The following is a 9,503-nucleotide window of genomic DNA, read 5'->3' as shown; positions in this document are numbered from 1 at the left end:
GGATACTTTGGATACTCTCTTCACATGCCAGTCAAACTTCAACCATATGCACTTGGAAAGCCATAATTGAGAGTAATTTATGGCTTGATTTAAAACTTTTCCACCTCACAAAGTTGGACTTTACTTATTAAAGCATATGGATTGTTCCCCCAAGAAGTCTATATAAAGAGGGGAAGAGGCCATTCCAAAGGCATCCCACACATTACACTACACTTCACTCCTTCTTTCTCTTATAGCTTTGTATATAGTTTTATTCTTTTAGAAGTTAAGTATTCAAGAGTTGTGCAAGATTTCAAGGAAGCCATCCAAGCAATTCATCACTAGTTCTTATTTCTAAACTCTTAATCCTGTTTATTTCTTTCATTATTCTTATTGATTATGAAATATTTGTCAAGTATTATTGAGTTTTATTTAAGTACTATGTGTAACTAAATTCTTATACTAGGGGTTTGATGTAGCTTAATCTCTTTTCCAATTTATGCAATTAGATTTATTTTTCCTTATTCAAGTTATGATTTATTAATGACCTTAATGCTTCTAGGCAGAATTCTCCCCTAGATTGATTTATTTCAATTATCACTATCGGAAGAAGGATCTTTGATATGAAAGGTTAATAAAACACATGAGAATAACAACTTGATGCGGAAGCTATATGGTTTGACTCATGGGGGGTTTTTATGATTTATCAACCTTAAATTGTAAATTCATAAACAATTATATAACTTAATGATTTAATTCATATTTGATTGCGCTATTAGAAGATAGGTAATTAAATGGAATTAAAATAGCTAGCAATACATCGGAAGAGCTTGTTAATGAATTCAGAGTTGTTTTCCCTACTTGAATAATTAAATTGATTAATGAACTAATGAAATAAATTGGATAGAATTAAGTGAAATCAAAACCCCTAGTAGCTTTACTTCCTTGATTTCTTTTAATTAATTTTTGTTTACTTAACTCTTATTTATTTTACATTTATAAAACAATTCTCTCAAGTATCGTTTAAATAATAACAAGATAACATAATTTTGGTACTTGGATTACAATCCTCGTGGGAACGATATCTTACTCATCATATATTACTTGTAGCGATTCGTACACTTGCGAAATAAGCTGTCAAAAAGCAGAGGTGTCTAATAAAGAAATCAAGTCTATTTGGAGAAAATAATAAAGCCAAAATAGGAACTATTGGAGTCTTAAACTTGATGATGCTTTGTGGGCCTACAGGACTGCAAATAAGACACCTAATGTGATGTCTCCTCATAGGTTGATTTTTGGTAAGTTGTGTCGCCTTTCTGTTAAGTTGGAACAAAGAGCTTATTGGGTTGTTAAACAATGCGATATGGATTTGAATAAAGCAAGTGAGCTTAAAAAGTTGCAATTGCAAGAGTTGGAGGAGATTTGACTTGAGACTTAAGAGAACTATAGAATTTATAAGGAGAAGACCACGTCATTTCATGACAAATTGATTCTTAGGAAGACATTTGTGGTTGAACAAAAAGTATTGCTATATAATTCTAGATTGAAATTAATGTTTGGTAAGTTGCATTCTCATTAGATTGAATTCTTTCTTGTTATTACTGTATTTTCTTATGGTGCAGTTGAAATTACGAGTTTAGGAACTAGAAAGGAGTTCAAGGTTAATGGACATCAACTCAAGCTATTTTATAAAGGCTTCCAAGAGCATTCGCTAGAGGAGGTTAATTTAGGTGATCCAATTTATTTGGATTGAGGAGATTTGTCATGTCGAGCTAATGACATTAACAAAGGCACTTCTTAGGAAGTAACTCATGGGTGGGTATCTAGCCAAAATCAGATTTGTTTTCTATCTCTCTTTTGCTTTAGTTTATTTCTTACTTGGTCTTTCTTTTGCATTTGGGTCTTACATTGGGGATAATGAAGTTTCAAGTAGGGGGAAGGACTTATGAGTTTTGTTATTTTTCTTTGTCATTATTTTTTTTTTTTTCTTTCATTTTCATGTTTCCAATGGTTTATGGAGTTTTTATGCTTTAAATGCGATTAATATATGGGTTTGAAAGATTCATAACTTGATTGAATGAATGGACTTGCATATTCAAGCTTATCATTAATATGAATTTTGATTTCAATTAGTTAGTGAACTAGAATTGGTAGACAATGAATTTTTTTTTTTTTTTGTGAGCTTTTGAGGTTTGATATGTTTTGATTCCTTACATGTCAATCTCTTGTTTTTTTTTTAGGGTTATCCATTAATAATTTGTTACTTTATAGCTTGTTTTTTATCCAATTGAGATCATATGGTTGTGTTCATCCATAAAAATGATAAAGGTAATTAGGACTAACCATTTTTACCTTAAAAGGCCAACCTTATAAATTGATATTAGTGAGCCCCATGAGCTTGAATTGAACCTTTTTTCTATTTAAATCTGAAATAGGGGTGAGCATTCGGCCAATTCGGTCAATTTGAGTAAAATTTTTAACCAAAATAATTAATCAAAATTTGTTTGACTTAATCGAATTTCAATGAATTAATTTTTTAATCGAACTTAACCGAGCCATTTTAATCGAATTAATTTTGATCATTAACTAAATCGAAGTTAAAGAAAATGAAAACTTAATTAACCGACTGTATTTAACCGAAATAAAAATTGGTCGAAGTTATTAATTACTACTTTATCAAAATCAAAACTGAAATATTTTTAATTTTTAATTTTATTATCTACTTAATCAGACTGATGTAGTTTTGAGAGTTGATTAATTTGATTAATTCGGTTAAATTAATTTTTAACCGAACTTTTAACCGATCACCAAAATTTTAGTTTTTTTTAACCGAACATTTATTCATCGAACCGAATTGCCTGAATTAACTGAATTAGTCGAATTAAAAGAATGCTCACCCCTAACCTAAAATTGTTCTTTTATCCTTTCTATTACTTGCTGAAGAGCTAATAGTGCATTTTGATTGATACATTAGGTTCTAGCACTTTATTTAGAAACAAGAAATATTACATTGATTATGGTTGGTTTTCTCTTTGTGAAAGAAAAGACAAAAAAGGAAATAATTAATTGTATGGATGTGAATGTATTTGGAAATTTAGAAATTTCATTGATTTGTGTGTGATAGGAATGGGTGGAAGAATTAAAGATCATTTCAATACTCTATTAGTTTTTTCTCACCATTAAATTCCTTATTTTCATACCTTTATTTTGGCCCATTATAACCTTATTCAAAGACCTTTTGATGTATGTTATGTTTGTGATACAGTGATGGAGAATAGATGACCAAGCAAGTTTGTGGTAGTTTCATTTTATAAATTGAATTAAAGAGCATTGTTTAATCTTCTTCTAAATACTTGAGTGATTTGAGCCCGTGAGCTAATTTTTCTTGAAAGATGAATTTTTATTGATGTCGGTTTCGGGTTTGTTGAGTTAATATTGGTTCATTATGAGTTATGTTTCTTGATTGCTTATTTTTGTATTTATAGTATATTGATTCTTTATTCTCATTGGAAATTTTTAGTTAGTTTCTTTCTTCTTTCTAGATTAATCTTGCTTTAGTGTTGCTTGAGAATGTGTAAAAGCTAAGTATGGGGGAATTTGATGACAGCATATATTATATATTTTAGTCTAGGCCAAATAAATAAATCCACCATTGAACTTAAAAAAAAAAAAAAAAAAAAAAACTATTTCACCCCAGACTTTTAAGGGACTTATTAGACCCTTAAAGATAAAATTTCTGCTAACATTATACACCTTCTAAAAAATTCCCAGGCAATTACAAACGCGTGAAACACATGCTCTGACACGTAGACCAACTCTATCATTATTAATCAACTCTCTACTAAAAGCAGTGTTGTTTAACATCTCTTCTACCTTCATAATTTTTGCTTTCCAAGCCGTAGGATGATCTCGTTCTCTTTCAGCTGGTATGATTCCCTTTTGTGGTTTTGACTTCTTATTCCTCTCTCTACTTCACTTATGTTTTCTTTCCTTGTTCGTCTCTCTTTGCTTCACTTATCTCTAATCAAGATTCTCTCTATCATGCATGCATCAACTTCTTCTTGGAGATCTTTGGACCCAACGCAACACCAATTTTTAGACAAGATATAAAGCTCATTTTTTAATTTCTTAAGCATGTGACATAGCTAAATTTTAATTACCAATTTAGTTGAAAAATATTGATGGGTAAGACTAGAGGCTTAATGTTATATAAACCGATGAATTTATAATTTGGTAAGACAAGATTATGGATTAAATCAATGAGATTTATCAATTGATAGGAGTTTTACGATGCATAATAATTGGAATATGGGATTTTAAATTATTGTTAGATAATGTTATTGTAAAGGGATAACAGAATTGTTAAATCTAGATGTGCTTGTTGTTCCTGTTGATGCGTGTTGTTACATTATGATAATTCTTATTGTTCTTGTATATATAAACACATGATAATTCTTTGAAGTGGCAATTTACTTCAATTTCGATTTATACAAATATTATTGTCTTGGGTATCTATCATTATTGTCTTCTTCCTAATTTGTATAGATAATTTTTTAGAATAAAAGATTTTCTCTAATTCTATGGGCTTTAATGGCAGATCTCTTCATAATTTTTAAAATTCACAACTTAAATTCTTATTTCTTTTTTTATTCTTTCAAGATTCTCATTCTCAATTTTGGTTTATCTCTTAGCTTCCATTTTTTTTTTTTTAATTTTGCAAATTACACTTTAATTGTTGGATTTGTTATGGTGATTTGGAGGTGAATCTAAAGTTTTTCAATTTTCAGAGAGAGATACTAAGGAAGAAGGTGAATGGGTTGGTTTTCTGTTTGTTAAATGCCATATAGGCATTGGTTTTCTGATCTCACTCGCCCCAAGGGAGTGTGATTTCATGCTCTCTTCCCAAGTGTTCAATGTTTAGCACAAATTGTAACTTGAAAAGTATAATACGTCACTCGTATAGTTTGGGGTACTGTAAGGTTTTCTTTAATAAGTTCAAGGGCATAGTTATGTATTAGCCTTTTATTCTAACTATAGTTAGTATTTTGATACAACTTTAGACTTAATTTCGGATTATTAGTGTTTATTTATCAATAAATTGTAGTTCAAGTGATTTTTGTAATTAAATGCTTTAATTTGAGAAATTTTCAGTATTTTTGTAATTTTGATTTTTGCTGTGTAATTTAGGATTTTCTTAACCTGTAGATATCCAGATCTCGTGCTACATGAGCCATTAGAAAGCTAAGACATATAGCTATAAATGATAAGCAGAGACCAAAGTCTACTTCAGCCCTTAGGGAGTTCAAAAATAGCTGCAAATCAGGAACACAAGTTCAGACTTGGGTTAAACAACTAGTTTTGGTATTTAATTCATATCTAGAGTATTAGATCACCAAATGAAGCAATGCTAGGCCCAGTGAAATTCTAAACCCATATCTACAATTAACATGAAGGGCTAAAAATGAAATACCAACACTTTGAAAGTAAAAAATAGTAGTAAATTCAGATTATATAGTCAAACTCGAGCTAGATTTCAAGTCAGAACTGGTTTTGATTTTTAGCCCACATCTTGCACTGTAGACCTCGACTTTAGACAAGGTCAGGCTTGTTAGAAAGCTGAGACAAAGAGACGCATTTTGTACGAAGGGGTTAGAGGCTGAACTGATAAGTAGGATGTTAAAATACCGTTATGAAATCAGTAGAAGAAATTTGCCGGTCAATTCAAATATTTTTCATTAATTTAGGGGTTTGAGAGAGGGGTTCACTTATTATTCTTAATTATTATTGTTTTGTTCCTTTTCTATAACCAAAGAGAAAAATATGAGTGGCTAATAATTGAAATTCAGTTCAAGGAATTCCAGTTGATATAAACAATTTATGCGACCAGGTTTAATCTTAATTTATCTTTTCAATTGAGTATCTTATTATTTTCCGTATCTTTCGTATGCAATTTCTTGAATAGTTAACGAAAGAGGTCTATTAGTTAATTATTAATTTGATTATATTAATCAATCAAATATGAGTAATCCGTAATTATTGTGATAACTTGATGTTAGTGGCAATTAGGTTTCTTTGATTATAATCTTAGTTTTCAAATGTAACCGTGGGTTTTCGCCTAAGAAAATGGCTATATATTGTGTGAAGATCCAAATGTCCGATGGAAAACGGAATGGGTCAAAGCCCACTCGGAGAATAAGAGTTGTCACCTAGATAAAACTTGGGATAATTACCGCGTAGCGAGTAGATTCCTTACAGAAAGCTCAACCGCTTAATCAAAAACTGGATAAGAAAGTTAGGTGTGGGCTTGGAAAGGTGTTAGGCATCTAAGCCCCCGGCCATGGCATCAGTCACCACTTTGTTGGTTTATTTAAAGTAAGGGTTGATTTTAATTTTTAAACCTAATTACTATAAAAAAAAATCATTTTGGAAATATTTTAATTTTGAAAATCAAAAGATTTTTTTTTTTATTTTTCATATTGATATGGCATAATCACAAAAACTAATAAAATTAAACATTCACAACAAATAATTAAACATACAAAAAAAGGAGTGAGGAGAAAAGAATTACATCCTCAATAATTAAAAACCTACAACAAATTAATTACAACTCTTTTAAAAATATCCTATAAATAATTAATTATATTTCCACAAATAATGAGTAAATAAATAAATAATTTAATCAAACATTCTCAACCATTCATCTAATAAATATATCATACACCCTTAACAATTCATCTAATAAATAACTACAATAACTAAATAAATAATAAAGTATCAAATAATTAATTACGATCACAAAAATAAGACAAAATCATTAATAATTTAAATTATGATGCAAGTAAAGAATTAACACTAATTAAATTAAACTTATCATAACTCAACTAAAATAAATTTAAAATCAAATAAAATTACATAAATTATTAAAAATAAAAAAAACTTGAAAAATCAAAGTTAAGATAAATAAGAAAAATATAATATAACAAATACAACACAAAAATTAAATAATAAGGACAATCAAAATCATTAATTAGTATGCTGCCTCTTATCAACTGGTGTGTACAGACTTATTACTGATATATAAGGCTTTATATCTTTTAAACAAACAAGCAATCGGTGTATAAAAAATTGTTACTGGTACGTAAGGTTTAAGAACATATGCATAAGCCTCTTACATACCAATATATATCTACCATAAAAAAAATGACTTTCAACGATTTCTAAGGATAAAAATCATTCAATTAAACCACAAAACTAAGATTTTTCACTCATATTAATACTAAATTAATTAGAAACAACTCAGGTTCATTTTTAGAATAAAAATCATGTTTAAACAATTATTTCCATAAGAATCAGATTTAAAAAATAAAAATAGAACAATATCAATGTACTTTATCAAAACTACCTAAGAAAATCAAATACTTTCGGTTTAGATTAGCTTTTTGAATTTATAAACTCAGAATCTAAATACTTACTAGGTGTTTTCTCTTATTTTTATAAATCAAAATATTTAAATTATAAATATAAACGATAATATGATTTGATACTCTCAGTTTTTGATATTATTCATGCCTTTTAATGGATTCTCGGATTGATTCTTGCATTTTCTTTTTTTACTGTCTTTTCTTTCCTTTGGCGCTTTTTTTTCTTTTCTCTATTTCTCCCCCTCTCTTCTTTTTTTTTTTTTTTCACGTTAATCCCTCCTTCCTTTTCATTTTTCTTCAACGTGCTCTCCCCCTTTTTTTACTATCCTCTCTTCTTTTAACGTGCTTTCCTAGTTTTTTATTCGTAGTGACAAGGTTCTTCTATTTTTCCCTTCCCTTGTACTCCTCCTCTCTCCTCAATCCTTATCCTTTTTTTTCTACAACTCTCTTTTATTTATCCCTCTTTTATTTATCCTCAAATAATTACTAATTATTTTTGGATTTTATCTCTTGGCTAACACTAATAATGATTGTGCTTTACTAATTATTTTTGGGCTTTAAATATATTTTTAACCCAATCCAAAATTCAATCAGAAAACATAGCCCAATATATCTAGAAAAATTATAAACAATGCAATCTGAAAATTGCCAACGTTAATGAACTAGAGAATTGAAAGATTTTCATTATCGAGCATAAGAATAAAAATCAAGCATCAATAGTAACCTGAGGAAACAATATTATGAATTAAATATTTTACACTTCATAAAATATTGTTCGTCTTAACTACTTCATTTTCATAAGGCTATTAATTATTTACTAGGATTGCTTAATACCAGGTTGATAATTAATTAGAGTCAATGAAAATGTTGGGCTTGAATTGATAATTTTAGAGGAATAGAGGGATTTACCATTCTTTTTTGTAAGTCGTAATTAAGTATTCAATTGGAGATAAAAATATATTGTTAATGATTTAAAGTGCATAAAACTGTTATATCCTTGAACTGGATTGTTTTTCAAATAATTTTCAAATTTAAATTTGAGTTTTGAACAATTTTGAATTTAATCTTTTAATTCTCAAACCCTCCCCCTATGTTTATAATTGTCAATCCGGATTATACGAAATTTTGTGAGTAAATTCAGTTACCATTGTACTATAAATTTAGTAAATTAATTTTAGTGGATTTGACACCCATCTTACGCATATTTGGTATACAGGTGTTCTGTAAACTTTTTAATCAGCAGGCATAGCTAAAAGAAATCCCAAAGAGCGATTTGGATATTCTTTAATTTGGACTCCATTGACATCAAAAAATAAATATCAATAAAATTTTCAATTTAATATTTTTATGATTATTTTATTTATAGTTATTTAAAAATAATAATTTTATTAAGTATTATGTAAAAAATATAATTAATGACTTATATAATACATTAAAGTAAAAAAATAATATATTCACTTTAAAAATAAAAAATATACATTATTGATCTTCGTGATGTATAAAAAATAGTTATATATTCAATGTTCGTTTTACATTTTAACAGCAATTAGCAATCGTTACTAAAGTTTTTCTAAATACCAAGATTTATCACCAGCTATCTGCTATAGTTTTTCGCTGGTATAAACATCTAAATCAAATGGGTCCTTAACCCTTTGCTTTTGATCAACATTACTATTGCATTCCTATTGTTTGATAAAATATTGATGTCTTTGTTGTTGAGACTCGTTGAGCTATTTAGTATTTTGTTCAAGATTTTTTTATTTAATTCTTCACATTTAATATAACTATTTCTTTTATGACATACGTTACACGTTGAATTTACTTATTTTAACTTATTTAATTTTTATTTATATAATATTAAAGTATAAATTTTTATTTAGATTAAAATAAATACAATGATTAATTTATATTGCACTTTATTTATATTATGAACATTTTTTTATTGCATTTCTTGCACTCTAATATTTGATTGAAAAGAAAATAATATTTCTATTTCTTCCTTTAAAAATAGCAATTTTCTTTTTTTATTTTTTTTTAAATCTAAAAAATAATACTTTTCATTTATATTCTTTTAAAGCACTAACACGCTATAACGTAAAAAAT

Source organism: Jatropha curcas, chromosome 1 (genome assembly GCF_041381405.1).
Source record: "Jatropha curcas cultivar XTBG-Jc1 chromosome 1, XTBG_Jcur_1.0, whole genome shotgun sequence".
Classification (NCBI taxonomy): domain Eukaryota; kingdom Viridiplantae; phylum Streptophyta; class Magnoliopsida; order Malpighiales; family Euphorbiaceae; genus Jatropha; species Jatropha curcas.
The sequence above is the reverse complement of the archived record's forward strand: the minus strand, read 5'-3'. Positions refer to the sequence as shown.